Source organism: Lathyrus oleraceus, chromosome 5 (genome assembly GCF_024323335.1).
Source record: "Lathyrus oleraceus cultivar Zhongwan6 chromosome 5, CAAS_Psat_ZW6_1.0, whole genome shotgun sequence".
In the NCBI taxonomy this organism is placed as follows: Eukaryota; Viridiplantae; Streptophyta; class Magnoliopsida; order Fabales; family Fabaceae; genus Lathyrus; species Lathyrus oleraceus.
This window is the reverse complement of record NC_066583.1, coordinates 93,205,351-93,223,640: the sequence shown is the minus strand read 5'-3', so window position 1 is coordinate 93,223,640 and position 18,290 is coordinate 93,205,351.

Sequence of the window (18,290 nt, the reverse complement as noted above, 5' to 3'; positions counted from 1 at the left end):
AGGGTGACTTTATGAAATGGGGTAAGAATATATTTTGATGTAATAAATGATAAAAAAGTGAAGCATCAAGGTGGACAAAAACAAAAGGTATTCCTATTTTAATCTATTTATTTTCTCAATATGTTTGCTATTTGAAGGAAAATAGATAGAATATGGAATCAGCTGCGTCAGAAACAAATAGAAAATATGCTTCATCCTAAAATCAAAAGGTTGAGATTGTGTGTAGTTATATTTTATATTTTTGTTATAAAGGTTTTTACAATATAATAAATGCTGAAAAGACTCAACTATCCATGATGAATTAAAGAAGATTATGTTCTTTGAGGATAAGAAGAAAAAAATTGTTAGTAGCATAGAATTTAGTACTCGACATGACATTAACTATAGAATAAGGAAATTAGTAAAGAACAGTTTGGAGTGTTTTGTAATCTTTGGATTGTGTTTGGTCAACTAGTGTTTGTTCTATTGCAGTTGTATAGTTCTTAGACTTTTATCTTAAGAACACAGAAACAAAAGTGGAGTTGTGAGTTTGGCAGCTTTAGGGCCTGTTTGAAACACTTTCCAATTTTAGTTCTTAAAATTTGTTTTTCAAATCTATTTTAAAAAACTATTTTTAAGAAGAAAATTAACAAAAAAATTGTTTGATAAAATAATTTTTAAAAACTATTTTAAAAATATGAAAATGAAAAAACTTGTTTGAAAATCTAATCTTTTAAAATCACATTAATGTTATTTATGAAAATTATAAATTTTTTATATTTTTTCTTCAAGTTTTATAATACTAAAAATTAAAAAGTGAGAAATAAAACACAATTAAACTGTTTCACTTTTTTACTTTTAAAAACTGAAAAATAGAAAAAAGTTTTTAAAAACACTTTTGCAAAATATTATATTCAAACAAGTTTTTAAATTTTAAATTTTCAAAAACTAAAAAAGAGTTTTTAAGATGCATTTCAAACATGCCCTTAATATTCCTATTTTGGTATTATTGTTAGGGGAATATGCTTGTAAATGTTGGCAGGTGCTGTAGTCCTATTTGAAGCAATATAGGTTGGGGATGAATGTACTTCAAGTGGTACCATGGCCCAAACTTTCTGTACTCATTGAAAACATCATCTTTGTTACCTTTCCAATTTGTTTAAACTTTTACTTTTACCTTTAATCCTTTAAAGCTCCATCTATTTCTTTAATATTTTGAGCAATTCAAAGAATTTTTTTTTTAAATATCCAAAAATTTAAATTTTTTTTTCAAAAATACACCACTTTTCAAAATAATTACACAAATAGTCATTTTTGCCAAAATTTACACCTAGGCGCCACCCTAGTTGGCGCCTACCCTTAATGGGTAGGGCAAGTCGCCACTAGGAGTGGCGCCTACACCCATTCCATTTTTTTTATATGTTATATTTTTTTTTTAATTTTTTTTAATTTATAAATTTATATTTTTTATTAATTATATTAATTTATATTAACACATATATATAAATAAAATTATTTACAAGATATATATATATATATATATATATATATATATTAATTTATATATATATATATATATATATATATATATATATATATATATATATATATATATATATATATTAATTTAATTTATAAGTAATTAATATTATTTGTAAATTTTTGGAAAAAAAATTAATTTATATACGTGTAAATAAATATTTATACACATGTAAATTAATATATATATATATATATATATATATATATATATATATATATATATATATATATATATATATATATATATATATAAAGATATGATAGACAATATCTTTAAAGATAAAGATAAAGATATAAAGATAATAAACAGAAAATATTTTTATTTAAATAATAGACAAGACAAATATTACAAAGATATGATTAATCACATATGATGCGGTCCCTGGTACGATCCGCACGGGGGAGGTCTAATTACTCGCCTAGACGGTTCACGTGGTGGTGGTGCTTCCCTATTACCACCCCTTGCCCTAACGCGTCCCCTTGCCGTTTGCCGTTGTGGTTGGGTCGAAGTCCCTTCAGTGCTGTAGGAAAGACGGGTCCCCTCTGCGCCCTTAAAGCTTTGTCTCGGTGGGACAAACTGACTACTGCTGGGTGCGCCCTCGAATTGTGGTCTTTGGTAGTTTAGGGTTGAATCGGGTTGGCCAAAGTACAATGTTTGTTGTGGTGTGTAGTAGTCCTGTTGGTAGTCCTCTTGTATACCCGTGTCGGGGCTAGGTGGAGGACTGGAAGAGCTCGGGACATTGTCGTGAGGGAAGTGTTGGGATTGGTGGAAGTGGGGGGATTGATATTGTGGTAGGTGTTGGGACTGTTGATGGTGGTGAGAATGTTGAGTTTGTTGTTGGTAGTCTTCATGGTATTGGGGTTGAGTTTGTGGTATGTATTGTTGATTTGGTTGGGGGGTGGACATGTGTTGTGGTGGTTGTTGTTGGTAATATGGTGGTGGTGGTTGTTGTTGATAATAAGGTGGTGGTGGTTGTTGTTGGTAAAATGGTGGTGGTGGTTGTTGTTGTTGGGAATACTGTGGTTGTTGTTGTTGTTGGAAATATGGTTGTTGCATCCGGGGATCGTCCAAATAGAACCGGTCAGACACAATCATTTCTGGATTTGTATTTGCTCTATACCAATCCACATATTCCCTTGTCGGCTTCATTTCGTTGGGCGCCACCGGAAATTGTAGAACATAGTGGGCACGGTCTTTCCACATTTTACGAAACTCCTTAGCAAATTCCTTCCAATTTTGGGCATACCACTGGTGGCTGACTAGGTGGTAGTGTTGGCATGCATTGGTGCAGACTAGGTGGGAGTTGTCTTGTCTTGGGGAAGACTTGGTGGAATCTGATGATGCAAAAATGTGACAAGTGTAAGGCATGCGTGGGAATCTTGCAGAATAGGTGCAGACTAGGTGGTAGTGTTGGCATGCATTGGTGCAGACTAGGTGGGAGTTGTCTTGTCTTGGGGAAGACTTGGTGGAATCTGATGATGCAAAAATGTGACAAGTGTAAGGCATGCGTGGGAATCTTGCAGAATAGGTGCAGACTAGGTGGTAGTGTTGGCATGCATTGGTGCAGACTAGGTGGGAGTTGTCTTGTCTTGGGGAAGACTTGGTGGAATCTGATGATGCAAAGGTGTGACAAGTGGAAGGCATGCGTGAGAATATTATTTAAAATAAATAATCAGGTTGTTTAAAATAAATAATTAAGCTTAAATAAAATTGAATAAAAGAGGTTGTTTTAAATAATCAGGCATGCGTGGGAATATTATTTAAAATAATTAATCAGGTTGTTTGAACACATAATGGAAAAAAGAGGTAGTTTAGTATTGGAAGTGTGATATTCAGTATTGGAAGTTCAAGAAGTTTAAGTTTTTGGTGGAAGCAAAGCTAAAGCTGAGACTAAGTTCAGACTATGTGGAGAATACATTTGATGGATAGGCAGTAGACGTGGCAAAATTATTACATGCATGCAGCTCCACGTTGCCTGCAAGTTCTTGCATGCTTTACACGTGTCCAAGTTTTGCATGCGTTGCTCTTGGGGAAGGCTTGGTTGAAGACATGCATGCAAAGATGTGTCGGAATCTTGCAGTATAAATATTCACGCACATTTTCACAAAGGTATTCATAATATCTTCACAGCAATCTTCACAAAACCTTCACAATATCTTCACAAAACCTTCACAAAACATGGCATCTTCATCACAATACAAAATCAAAGCTCACGTCAATGGTGAGACTTATGAATGTGATATGTCTGGCTTCCTATTTAGAAACACCGAATGCACTCGTTTTTGTCTAAATAGAGAAGCTGACTTCTCTTATCTGAAGAAAAAGATTGAGTCCAAACTAAGACAACCCGTGTCCCAAATTTTTTATCAACAACCTTTTTTTTCAGAAAACAACTCTGTCAAGTTTTATAAGTCATTGATTCAAAATGACATGGAGACAAAATACATGTTTCGTAACCATGAGTATTCTGGTTACGAATACATAGTGTTGTACATTGTGTTGGAACAATTTCAACCAACTCAGAATATTCAGTCACAGGTTATTGATCCTGTGATTGATGACGAACAAGATGTTGAGCACCACGTTGAAGACGATGTGGTTGATGATGCTAAAGACGTGGTTGATGACTTGGTGAATCGTGATTCTGAAGACGAAGACCAAGTTCAAATACCTATAGCGCAACGCTACTCACCGCCTGCGCACTTCACAACACTTAACTTGGGCGAGGATGAGCCCTCATCAGATATGTTCTACAACCCATATATGAGGTCTGATGAGGACTTAAAGAAGGGTGACCAATTTCGGACCAAGGAAGAGTGTCTGTTAGCAATAAAGAACTGACACTTGAAAAACTGTGTTGACTACGATGTTATCAAATCAAATCCGGAAAGATACGTTATTGTATGCAAAAATCCGGAGTGTGGGTATAGGTTGATGGCATCGTACAAGAAGAAACATAATGCGTGGGTGATAGGGTCCATTTCTCAAGCTCACATTTGCGTCAACACCAACATGGCACAGGATCATCACAAACTTAGCCATGATATGATCTGCCATTCCATATTACCTCTATTTGAGGCTGACCCGTCACTAAAGGTCAAAACAATTATCTCCCATTGCGTGGCTGTTTTCAAATATACACCGTCATACAGAAAGGCTTGGTTAGCGAAAACCAAGGCAATTGAACTGGTATACGGTAACTGGGAGGAGTCATACAAACAACTACCACGCTACCTGGTTGCACTACGATTGTATTCACCTGGGACGGTTTCTATAATGGAGACCTTGCCGGCACAATCCCTTGACGGAACTCGTCTAGAAGGTAATGGAATATTCCATAGACTTTTCTGGGTATTCCGTCCCTGCATCATCGATTTTACATTCTGCAAACCACTTGTTCAAGTCGATGGAACTTGGCTGTATGGGAAATACAAAGGATCGTTACTGATAGCGGTCGCACAAGATGGAAATTCTAATATTTTCCCAATAGCCTTTGCATTGGTAGAAGGAGAAACGGCTGCTGCTTGGAGTTTCTTCCTTAAGAATCTCCGAACGCACGTGACTCCACAAGCTGACATCTGTGTTATTTCTGACAGGCACGCTTCTATAGACAGTGCATACAATAATCCAGCAAATGGTTGGCATGACCCCCCGTCTACCCATGTCTACTGCATTAGGCATATTGCTCAAAATTTTATGCGGGAGTTCAAGGATAACTTCTTGAAGCAAAATTTAATAAACGCGGGGTATGCATTAAACCAACCTGGATTCCAATACTACCGCCGGGAAATAGTGTTGGCAAATTCTAATGCAGGGAGGTGGATCGATAATATCGACAGAGCGAAGTGGACTAGATCATACGACGATGGGGTGAGGTGGGGCCACATGACAACAAATCTGGTGGAATCAATGAATGGCGTCTTTAAGGGCATACGTAACCTCCCGGTAACCGCATTGGTGAGTGCGACCTATTTTCGGATGGCAACGTTGTTCGTAACAAGAGGCAGGCGCTGGCATGAAGTGTTGCAGATGAGTCAGGTATATAGTGATGCCTGCATGAAGTTTATGAGGCAGGAATCTGCCAAAGCCAGCAGTCATCGGGTTACGGAATTCGACCGCCATGGCCACACTTTTAGTGTCAAGGAAACAATTGACCACAACCAAGGGCTGCCCAGACAAGAGTATAGAGTCCTAATACCAGACCGTTGGTGCGACTGTGGCCAATTTCAGGCCTATCGTATGCCTTGTTCCCATGTCATTGCAACGTGTTCACACAGCCACTTCGATGCATTATCGCTAGTGTCTCCCCTCTACAAAGTTGCAACATTGCTCAATGTATACGACAATCCCTTTCCAGTGGTAGCATTGGAGGCGTATTGGCCAGAGTATGACGGGGAAATTGTTTGGCACAACGAATCAATGCGGCGGAATAAAAGTGGTCGCCCAAATAGCAGGCGCATTAGAACTGAAATGGACGTCGCAGAGAAAATGCAGAGGAAGTGTAGCATATGTAGACAACTAGGGCATAATAAGAACAAATGTCCATATCGTGGATCTAGTTCCACAACTTAGTTTTCATATTCATAAATCTGTGTACCAATGCTATTTATCATTAAAGTTTACTTTTTATTTCAAGTTCACAAACATCTAACATTACAACACCAATTACTAAAACAAAAACAAATACTGGAACAAAAACAAGTACTAAAACAAGAACAAGTACTAGAACAATAACAAATACAACAACAACATGACAAACAACCATTAAAATCTAAGAAATTACAACAGTTAACACTATGTCGTCTGATCCATGCATCATTTGGATGCAATCAATGTCGCTTTCAACTTCAACCCACCAACGTATTGTTTCTCCAGTTTCAAATGAGAACCTTGTTCTAAGCCTCTGAATCCTTCTGATGACTTCACCAGGTTGGTAATCTCCCTCTAAGGAAGACATCAAGGACCTTTTTAGTTGGTCCAACGAACGGATGTTCCAAAATTTCATCTCCATTGGGGGTTTCAAAGGCGAGAAAATAACATGCCCATCCCTTTTTAAGATTACTTGTTCAGGATCCGGGCGCCTTGATGATGTTCGCTGCCATGAAGACGGTCTTGGGGATGCCATGAACTCAACTTGATACAGAAAGTGATAGGAAACAGTGGTGAAGAAAATGCAAGGAAATAACACTTTATTTATAGGAAAAGATCTGGGTTGTACACCAATCTACTTAACCCTAATTAGTGTCGCACTTGATAAATTAACCTTAACATGATTAACCCTAATTTTCCCAAAAATTTATAAATAATATTAATTACTTATAAATTTAATTAATATATATATATATATATATATATATATATATATATATATATTAATCTTGTAAATAATTTTATTTATATATATGTGTCATACGGTGAACTGACTTGGGGTGTTTTGCTTTTTATCGCAATGTCGCGGATAGCAAGAGTCGCCACCGACTTTTCTTTTATCCAATAAGGAAAGGTGGAAAAGAACAGGAAAGACCTCAATAGATTTTGGGTTCGGGAGGTACATTATACAAAGGGAAGGTATTAGCACCCTTTGTATCCATGGTTATCCATGGGCTCTTAATTGCTGGATCACTTATATTTTTGTCTGAAAAGTGTTGGTGAATTGTTTAAAAATGTTTCGAAAAGAGAGTTTAACTTTGTAATGATTCTCGTATGAATGTATACAAAGTATTTATCTCGTTTGATTTTGAAAAACGGTTTAGAAAAATGTAACTTGGTAATGATTCTAGTATGAATGTATACCAAGTGGTGATTTTCCAAAAGAGGTTTTGAAAGGTGTGAGGTGTTGAAAATATTTTAGGTTAGGATCCAGTAATTGAGAGTTATACCTTCCTAAGGTCGTTATGAACGTTTCCTATCCTTATGAGGGTAAAACTGTCCTTACTATTGAGAAGTAAGTAATTTTACCCTTTGGATGTTTAAGGGTCATCGTAGGGTCATCGATAGGTCATTGAAGGCAACAGTTGTAAGGATACCTTAGCATTCGAAGGGACGATCATCATTTAACCGTAGGCTACACCGAAGGGTCATCGAGGGACAAAATCGTAATTTCGAAGGCAACATCCGAGGGACCATGATTTATTTTATGATGATTTAACCTAAGGGTCTTTGCTAAGTGTATCCCTACATTCGCGGGACATGACCGTAACGCCGTAATATCGTAAGGCAAAAGAGAGGTCCAAGATCACATATTTAAAGGCCATATTGTAAAGTTAATTAGGTGATTATGATGAATCTCCACATTAAAATCAATACATTAAAAATAATACATTAAAATTAATACATTAAAATTAATTATTAAAATTAATTATTAAAATTAACACATTAAAATTAATTAAGCAATTTAGGGTGAGTCTCCCCAAGGGTATCCCACAAATAAAGTGGAAGACCTAAACGGCGATCTTTTTTCTGGGACGTATGAACCTTTGCAAAATTCAACAAACGGGTTAGCATACCAAATCCGGGTGCAATCGAGGATTACACCGTAAAAGAAAAACAGCAGCAAGAAAACAGTGTATAATTAACATAGAATCGACCAGATACGCATAAGACATAACAAACAAAATATTGGCGGCTGCCCTTGTTCGCCTCTGCTTCGCCTAGCGAAGGTCTAGCGAACACTCGCTGCGTGCTCGCTTAGCGATGTGCTAGCGAGCGGCTGCGGGTTTTGAATTTCAGAACCGTATGACTTCAACCTGCGGCATGGCTTATGGCATCCAACACATAATTATATGGTTCAGCATTCACAATATCCAGGCACACTTAAATTCACATGCAAAAACTCAAATATGTTTATGAATTCAATTATATTATCACATGCAAGTTAAGAACATAAAGCGGTATCACATGCAAATTAAGAAAATAACACGATAATAGTAATGCAAACCTGTTTGCAATCGAATTGCAACCTTGAATTGGCGAGCCGGATTGAGTTGGGCGGCGGTAGCTTCGGGGCGGAGAAGCGGCCTTCAGGGTTTCTGCACTCGGAGTAGCCTCCAGGGTTTCTGTGCCAGGGTTTTCGTCCCTCTTCCTCCGTTTTTCGTCCTCCTTTCATTACTGAAGTGCTGGTATTTATAATGCCCTTTTTCATGACCTAATGGGCTCAGAACGAAGCCCGAAATTTTTTGTTGTCTGTCAGCTTCGCTAGGCGAGCTGGTAGCGAACGTTTGCTTCGCTAGGCGAGCGTGTAGCGAACGTTCGCTAGGCGAGCGTGTAGCGAACGTAACGTTCGCTAGGCGAGCGTGTAGCGAACATGCCAGTTTTGGGCCATTTTCTGGATTGGGCCATTCGTGAGCTGGGCCTTCGTTCCTTTGGGATGTCAGTGCCTTGTGGAACAAGTCGGAGGGTCTTGGAAAATGTCTTGAACTATTGATGGGCAAATTTTGGGGTATGACAGCTGCCCCTGTTCAATATTCTTGAACCGAGAGAGTTAGGATGGCGTGCATGCCATTCGTGGTCTGGAGGTGGAAGATTATTGAACACTAGAATGCCCCCAAAAATTTGCACTTGTCAATTAGTCTTGACGGAGATGGGCTTAAAGATGCCATCCAGGAAATTTGATGATGAAAGCTTCAGATTGCGCCGTACATTAGGCCAATTTGAAGACATGGGCGCCACACTGGGTCGTACGTTAGACCGAATAATGAGTCATCCATTAGGCTGTTGACTTCGCTGGGGAGTCGGAGTGTGTCATATGCTGCTGGGGATAAAGGATCAGAATGGATCATGCGCTATATCGTATCTGAGTTGAAGAGAGGGCCGTAAGTTAGGCTGTGTCTGATGATGAAAGGGGGTAGTCGTACACTAGACTACACTTCAGAAATGTACCTTACACTAGGTAGCATCTGAGGAGACGAAGGTCTAATTGGGTCGTACATTAGACCGTATCTGAGCAGAATGAGCCGTCCATTAGGCTGAATCTGATGATAAAAGGGGGTAGTCGTACACTAGACTACACTTCAGAAATGTACCGTACACTAGGTAGCATCTGAGGAGATAAAGGTCAAATTGGGTCGTACATTAGACCGTATCTGAGCAGAATGAGCCGTCCATTAGGCTGAATCTGATGATAAAAGGGGGTAGTCGTACACTAGACTACACTTCAGAAATGTACCGTACACTAGGTAGCATCTAAGGAGATAAAGGTCAAATTGGGTCGTACATTAGACCGTATCTGAGCAGAATGAGCCGTCCATTAGGCTGAATCTGCTGAAAAGGGAGTAGTCGTACACTAGACTACCATTCAGAAATGTACCTGTCCGAAGGTAGCATCTGAGAAGATGAAGGTTTAACTTGGTCGTACATTAAACCATATCTGAGCAGAATCAGCCGTCCATTAAGCTGAATCTGCTTAAAAGGGAGTAGTCGTACACTAGACTACCATTCAGAAATGTACCTGTCCGAAGGTAGCATCTGAGAAGATGAAGGTTTAACTTGGTCGTACATTAAACCATATCTGAGCAGCATGAGCCGTCCATTAAGCTGAATCTGCTTAAAAGGGAGTAGTCGTACACTAGACTACCATTCAGAAATATACCTGTCCGAAGGTAGCATCTGAGGAGGGAGTAGCCGTATACTAGACTACCATTCAGGAATGTACCTGTCCGAAGGTAGCACCTGAGCAAGGGAGTAGCCGTATACCAGACTACCATTCAGGAATGTACCTGTCCGAAGGTAGCACCTGAGCAAGGGAGTAGCCGTATACCAGACTACCATTCAGGAATGTACCTGTCCGAAGGTAGCACCTGAGCAAGGGAGTAGCCGTATACCAGACTACCATTCAGGAATGTACCTGTCCGAAGGTAGCACCTGAGCAAGGGAGTAGCCGTATACCAGACTACCATTCAGGAATGTACCTGTCCGAAGGTAGCACCTGAGCAAGGGAGTAGCCGTATACCAGACTACCATTCAGGAATGTACCTGTCCGAAGGTAGCACCTGAGTAAAGGAGTAGCCGTATACTAGACTACCATTCAGAAATGTACCTGTCCGAAGGTAGCATCTGAGTAAAGGAGTAGCCGTATACTAGACCACCATTCAGAAATGTACCTGTCCGAAGGTAGCATCTGAGTAAAGGAGTAGCCGTATACTAGACTACCATTCAGAAATGTACCTGTCCGAAGGTAGCATCTGAGGGGATGAAGGTCTAACTTGGTCGTACATTAGACTGTATTTGCAGAATCTGACTTGAAGGTCTAACTTGGTCGTACATTAGACTGTCACTAAGCAGAATCTGAGGATTTGAAGGTCTAACTTGGTCGTACATTAGACTGTATTTGAGTGGTATTTGAAGATTTGAAGGTCTAACTTGGTCGTACATTAGACTGTATCTGAGTTATTGAAGGTCAGAATGGATCGTATGCTAGATCGTATCTGAGTTGAAGGAGTCATGTGTTGAGATGAATCAGGGTGGACCGTATGCTAGGTAGTACCTGAGAAGTGAAGGTCCAACTGGGTCGTACATTAGACCGTGTTGGGAGTAGTTGAAGATCAGAATGGATCGTCCGTTAGATCGTATCTGAGTGGAAGGAGTTATATGTTGAGCCGAATCAGAACGAACCGTACGCTAGGCTATATCTGCTAGTATTTGTATATGTTGTATTTGCAATGAATATTTGGGATGGGCTTATAGATGCCATCGTTAGGAGGATGTCAGAATGAATGTGGACATGGAGTATATCTGAAAGATGTATCTGAAGAAGAAAGTAGTCGTATGCTAGACTACACCTCGGAATGTACCATATGCTAGGCAGTATCTGAGGGATATAGTTGAATCTTGAATGTAATTGATAAAGATGCCCGTCTGAATGGACCTTTGTTTTGACTGTGTCAGGAGGATAATTGACCTGAAAAATAAAGTTAGCTTCATGCCATGTCATGATGCATGAGATGCAAATGTTGTATGCATGCGAAATGATGAATGAATTATGCGTCTGAAATAAATGCGAACATTGTATGCATGTATATGTTATGAAATGATGTAATGTATATGATGCGGAATGAACATTGTATGTAGGTATGTGATGTGAAGTGATGTAATGAATGCACTATGTGTCTGAAACGTTCTTCCAGGGGACTCTACTGGGGAAACAAATCTCAGTCTTCGGGTCGGAGATATTTGTATTGATGACCCTGTCTCAGCTGGGGGATACTTGATTTCTGTCTGACGATGGAAACACTCAACAGAGCCTGGCTGGGGATGGAAGAGATGACCTGTCGGTCTGATGGCAAGTTCTTCTGGGGAATAACTGGCTTAGCCGGGGAATAGAATTGGCAACGGATTCATTGGAAAGCATGGTTAGACCTTCTCCTTGGTCCTGAAGTCTTGTAGTAATCGCTATTTCTATTTTAGGCATGTATTTTTGTAAACATTGATCATATTCAAATGCATAAATCAATTCAAAGTAAATCAACGGACGTTTACGCAAACAAAACAGAGAAAGTAAAACAAAAGAATTTTTTTTTTGAAACAGAATTGTATTGATTTAGAAAGAGGGCCTATGAACAGGCAATTTGTGTACAAGGAGACAGAAATCCTGGTAAGAGGAAATTGTCAGGCAAACAAAGAGAAAGCTATGCAGAAAAAGTCCTATCGATTCTAATTCCACCACTGTCATTATGTCTTCAAGCATCTCATCTCCTGCTGTCGGATAGAAGTGATTGGCTTGTTCAGTCCCTTGAACTTGGATGAAGCTGACAGAGGACGGGACATAGTCATACGCTTTAATCCCTAATTTTTGCCTGGACCGCCTTTTCAGGTTTTCAGTCCACCAGGATACCCTTTTTTGCCCAAGCCGCCTTTTCAGGTTTTCGACTTGCCGGGTGTACGTTTTTATATGTTTATCCCTAATTTTTGCCCGAACCCTTTTGGTTCGCCGGGATGCCCTTACTTTTGCCTAGGTACGTCGACCTAGCGGGTCTCTTTTATGCGTAGTATTTTTTTAACTATGTCCGCGTTCACAGGATGCGGGAAATCTTCGCCATCCATTGTAGCAAGTATCATGGCTCCACCAGAGAATACCTTCTTAACTACAAATGGCCCTTCGTATGTGGGAGTTCATTTGCCCCTGGGATCACCTTGTGGTAGGACGATACACTTGATCATCAAGGCGCCAAGTTGGTACACTCGTCTCTTGACCTTTTTGTTGAATGCCTGGGTCATGCATTTCTGATATATCTGCCCATGACAAACAGCCGCAAGTCTCTTCCCATCAATCAGATTTATCCGATCGAGTCGAGTCTGAATCCATTCATCTTCATCTAAGCCCGCCTCTTTCATGATTCTTAGAGAGGGAATCTGAACTTCCACTGGTAAAACGGCTTCCATTCCATAGACTAAAGAGAAAGGGGTTGCCCCTGTCGAAGTGCGGTAACCATGAAGAGCAAGAGATAACATCTCATGCCAGTCTTTGTATGTTATGTCATTTTTTGTATGATCTTCTTGATATTCTTATTAGCAGTCTCCACGGCGCCGTTCGTCTTTGGCCGGTACGGAGAAGAGTCATGGTGCTTTATTTTGAACTGCGTGTAGAGTTCAGTTTAGTACCATTATCAGTGATAACTCTCTCAGGAGACAGCAGGTTTCTCAAGTAGATATTTGATAGAATCCATCTTAGAAATCAATAAAGTGGTATGATTCAACATATACTGTCTTAGTCGGCGAGCAGCCCAAGCCAAAGCGCAGCAAGCTTTCTCGAGCTGTGAGTATCTTGTTTCACAGTCGGTACCTTTTGCTAAGGCAGTGTATGACATGCTCTTTTCGACCAGACTCGTAATGTTGCCCCAGCACACCCTATTGAATTTTCTAACACGGTCAAATACGTGATTAAAGGTCTTCCTTCAACTGGTGGCATCGGAACCGGAGGTTCTTGGGGATACTTCTTGATTTTGTCATTCATCATTCCATACCATCTCTTGATTTTTCTTTTTTAGTAATTTGAAGATGGGTTTGCAGGTAGCAGTCAAGTGTGGAATGAATCGGGCAATGTAATTCGAGTGCCCCAAGAAACTTCTGACTTCTCTCTTGTTTATTTCAGTACCCAGATTTACAATTTCAATTGATTCCTCATGCGGCTGTATAGTCTTTCGTAGTACCAGTCTGGCAAGTTCTCTAGGGACTTCACAATCTTCCTCACTTCCATCCTCGGCTTGGTAGATCGGATTTTCAAAGTCATAATGAACAGTAGCAGAGTCATTACCAACAGGATCCAAAGTGGATATGGATCGGCAAATTGTTACGTGAGTGTGTGCAAGAAAACATAGCTTGTTTGAAAAATGACAGGAAAGATAAAGAGCGCAATATTTGAATGCAAAAAAAAAGTCCATTGATTTATTGAATATGAATATGCTTATGAAATGACAAAACCCTTGAAAAATTAGCTATTGTGCCCCGGGCATAGACACAATGCTTTAAAATGTTAAAATAGCAATAACAATTACTCCTGACTAAAGGAAATCGGGATAGTGTCTTCAGCCTTCCAATTATTGAGTCCGTCACCAATTGTTGGGAAAATCCAGCTATCCAAGTCATAATTGTTATCAGTATCTTCCACAGCATTGACAGTCTCGTCATGATTAGGCAGAGGGGCAGTGATGCCATTAGGAGTCTCCGGAGGATCAAAGGTAGTCGCCTGTATCTTCCCACTTCGAATGCCACTTTCAACATGTTCACCTGTTAATATAAGTTCAGTGAAACCCAATGAGGAACTCCTCAATAGATGGCTGTAGAATGGGCCAGTCAGTGTGCTCATGAACATGTCCACTAATTCTCGATCAGTCATAGGGGGTTTGACTCTGCCAGCCAAATCTCTCCACTTTTGAGCATATTCTTTGAAACTTTCCTTAGATCCCATAGTCATATTCTGCAAATGTAGCCGAGTAGGCGCTAGTTCAGAATTATACTGGTACTGTTTATAGAAAGCAGTTGCTAAATCAGTCCATGTGTGGATGTCAGAGTTCTCGAGCTGATAATACCACTCCAATTGTGTGCCAGACAGACTCTCTTGGAAGAAATGGATCCAGAGCTTCTTATTAGTGGTATACGGCTGAATCTTTCTCACGTAAGCTCTCAGATGCATCTGAGGACAAGATGCCCCATCATACTGAATGAAAGCGGGGACCTTGAATTTGCGAGGAATGATCACATCGGAGACTAGACCCAAACTTTCAAAATCCAGACCGGGCGCCTTCTGACCTTCCATAGCTAGCATGCGTTCTTCCAGCAACTTGTACTTGCCATCTTTTGGAGAGTACTGTTCATTCTCGTAATCTTCATCGTCATCCTCAGGGTTGAAAGGATCAGCATTCTCATCTTCTGAATCTGTCTCTGTTTCCTCTTCTTGATCCTTCAGAATTCTGATTTTGATTCCCGCAGCCTATCCTTTAAGCCTTCTTCCCGGGTTAATGTAACTCACAGCTTTCTTGTCTTTCTTTTTCTCGAGCAAGAGAGCTTTCAGTTCCTCCTGCCCCCTGGATAAGTTCAAGATCATCTCTTGGAGTTGAGCATTCTGAGCATGGAGATCCTTGACAGTTTGTTCGAGGTCCATTTTTCTGTGTGGAGGAAAATCGTGAGAACACTGATCCCTTTAGAGTACCTGTTATGCTATGTTATGCTATGCAATGCATGAAATGTTTTCAAGGCCTTTTGGAATTTAACTTTGCATAAACTACCGAAAAGGGAAACTTTTTTTTTTTTGTTTTTTTTTTTGTTTTTTTTGTTTGTTTTTTTTTTCATACAAAACAGAGCAAAGTTAAATCCCTAAGTCCTTGAAATGGTTAGTACAATGTTATGATGTCATGATGTTATGATGTTATGATGTTATGAGGTTAAATAAATAACAAGCACAAGCAAGTCACACAACCATCATTCCTAGGTTTTAAGGCTTGCATGAGTTCCATAGGTAAGTACCCTCCCCACTGAAGTTTGGTTGGTTCAACCTGTCCTAGAATAGTAACCGGGTTCTAGAAGGATCTCAAATCATCGACCTTCCTTTAAGTCCACTTCAGTGCAACACCAAGTGGTTGACCGAAGCTTCCCTAAAGTCCAATCTCAAAGAGTGTAGTATCGAGTCTCAACCAACCCCAGTCGGAACCGAAGTCAGTTAGCTCACTACTTTCTAATGGCCAGGATGAGTCAATTAGGGTTCTAAAGGTCTGGTTAATGCTTCGATGACACCACGTGGAAGCCAAATTTTTCCTCAAGCCAAATTCTTGCATGCTTTACACGTGTCCAAGTTTTGCATGCGTTGCTCTTGGGGAAGGCTTGGTTGAAGACATGCATGCAAAGATGTGTCGGAATCTTGCAGTATAAATATTCACACACATTTTCACAAAGGTATTCATAATATCTTCACAGCAATCTTCACAAAACCTTCACAATATCTTCACAAAACCTTCACAAAACATGGCATCTTCATCACAATACAAAATCAAAGCTCACGTCAATGGTGAGACTTATGAATGTGATATGTCTGGCTTCCTATTTAGAAACACCGAATGCACTCGTTTTTGTCTAAATAGAGAAGCTGACTTCTCTTATCTGAAGAAAAAGATTGAGTCCAAACTAAGACAACCCGTGTCCCAAATTTTTTATCAACAACCTTTTTTTTCAGAAAACAACTCTGTCAAGTTTTATAAGTCATTGATTCAAAATGACATGGAGACAAAATACATGTTTCGTAACCATGAGTATTCTGGTTACGAATACATAGTGTTGTACATTGTGTTGGAACAATTTCAACCAACTCAGAATATTCAGTCACAGGTTATTGATCCTGTGATTGATGACGAACAAGATGTTGAGCACCACGTTGAAGACGATGTGGTTGATGATGCTAAAGACGTGGTTGATGACTTGGTGAATCGTGATTCTGAAGACGAAGACCAAGTTCAAATACCTATAGCGCAACGCTACTCACCGCCTGCGCACTTCACAACACTTAACTTGGGCGAGGATGAGCCCTCATCAGATATGTTCTACAACCCATATATGAGGTCTGATGAGGACTTAAAGAAGGGTGACCAATTTCGGACCAAGGAAGAGTGTCTGTTAGCAATAAAGAACTGGCACTTGAAAAACTGTGTTGACTACGATGTTATCAAATCAAATCCGGAAAGATACATTATTGTATGCAAAAATCCGGAGTGTGGGTATAGGTTGATGGCATCGTACAAGAAGAAACATAATGCGTGGGTGATAGGGTCCATTTCTCAAGCTCACATTTGCGTCAACACCAACATGGCACAGGATCATCACAAACTTAGCCATGATATGATCTGCCATTCCATATTACCTCTATTTGAGGCTGACCCGTCACTAAAGGTCAAAACAATTATCTCCCATTGCGTGGCTGTTTTCAAATATACACCGTCATACAGAAAGGCTTGGTTAGCGAAAACCAAGGCAATTGAACTGGTATACGGTAACTGGGAGGAGTCATACAAACAACTACCACGCTACCTGGTTGCACTACGATTGTATTCACCTGGGACGGTTTCTATAATGGAGACCTTGCCGGCACAATCCCTTGACGGAACTCGTCTAGAAGGTAATGGAATATTCCATAGACTTTTCTGGGTATTCCGTCCCTGCATCATCGATTTTACATTCTGCAAACCACTTGTTCAAGTCGATGGAACTTGGCTGTATGGGAAATACAAAGGATCGTTACTGATAGCGGTCGCACAAGATGGAAATTCTAATATTTTCCCAATAGCCTTTGCATTGGTAGAAGGAGAAACGGCTGCTGCTTGGAGTTTCTTCCTTAAGAATCTCCGAACGCACGTGACTCCACAAGCTGACATCTGTGTTATTTCTGACAGGCACGCTTCTATAGACAGTGCATACAATAATCCAGCAAATGGTTGGCATGACCCCCCGTCTACCCATGTCTACTGCATTAGGCATATTGCTCAAAATTTTATGCGGGAGTTCAAGGATAACTTCTTGAAGCAAAATTTAATAAACGCGGGGTATGCATTAAACCAACCTGGATTCCAATACTACCGCCGGGAAATAGTGTTGGCAAATTCTAATGCAGGGAGGTGGATCGATAATATCGACAGAGCGAAGTGGACTAGATCATACGACGATGGGGTGAGGTGGGGCCACATGACAACAAATCTGGTGGAATCAATGAATGGCGTCTTTAAGGGCATACGTAACTGTAGCGGTGTATTCGTCGCTATATGATCTATCGATTAAATCATAAGCAAGAGATACAATGAATTTTCGAGTCGCCACCGCACTTTTATTTATCCAAAGGATTGGCTAAAAAGCGAACAAAAGCCTAAGAAGTTTTACACGTAGAAAACTAATAAAAAGATCAGAGATTCTGGGTAAGGGGTAAATTACGCAATGGGAAGGTGTTAGGCACCCACTACGTCCTAGGTACTCCTAGGGAGCCCTTTTCACACTTGTTGTAAAAATTATTATTTGTTATGACAAAAATATTGTGCAAACATGATTGGGATGGTGAGAAAAGAATATACAATTTTATTATTATTGGGTTATTGGGTTCGAACGGATGAACCCGTTGCCTACGTACCTTCCATCAAAGGTAAGGATCAGAACGCCGTAGTTCGGCTAAAAGATTTCCAAAAGTGGGTTAGGTTCAATTTTAAACACAAACCCCAGGTCTTACGTTATCCACGGGAGAAAACTCAACCTTATACAAACAACAACGTCCACCATGTGAGAACAGCTTCAACTGGCCAGAGAG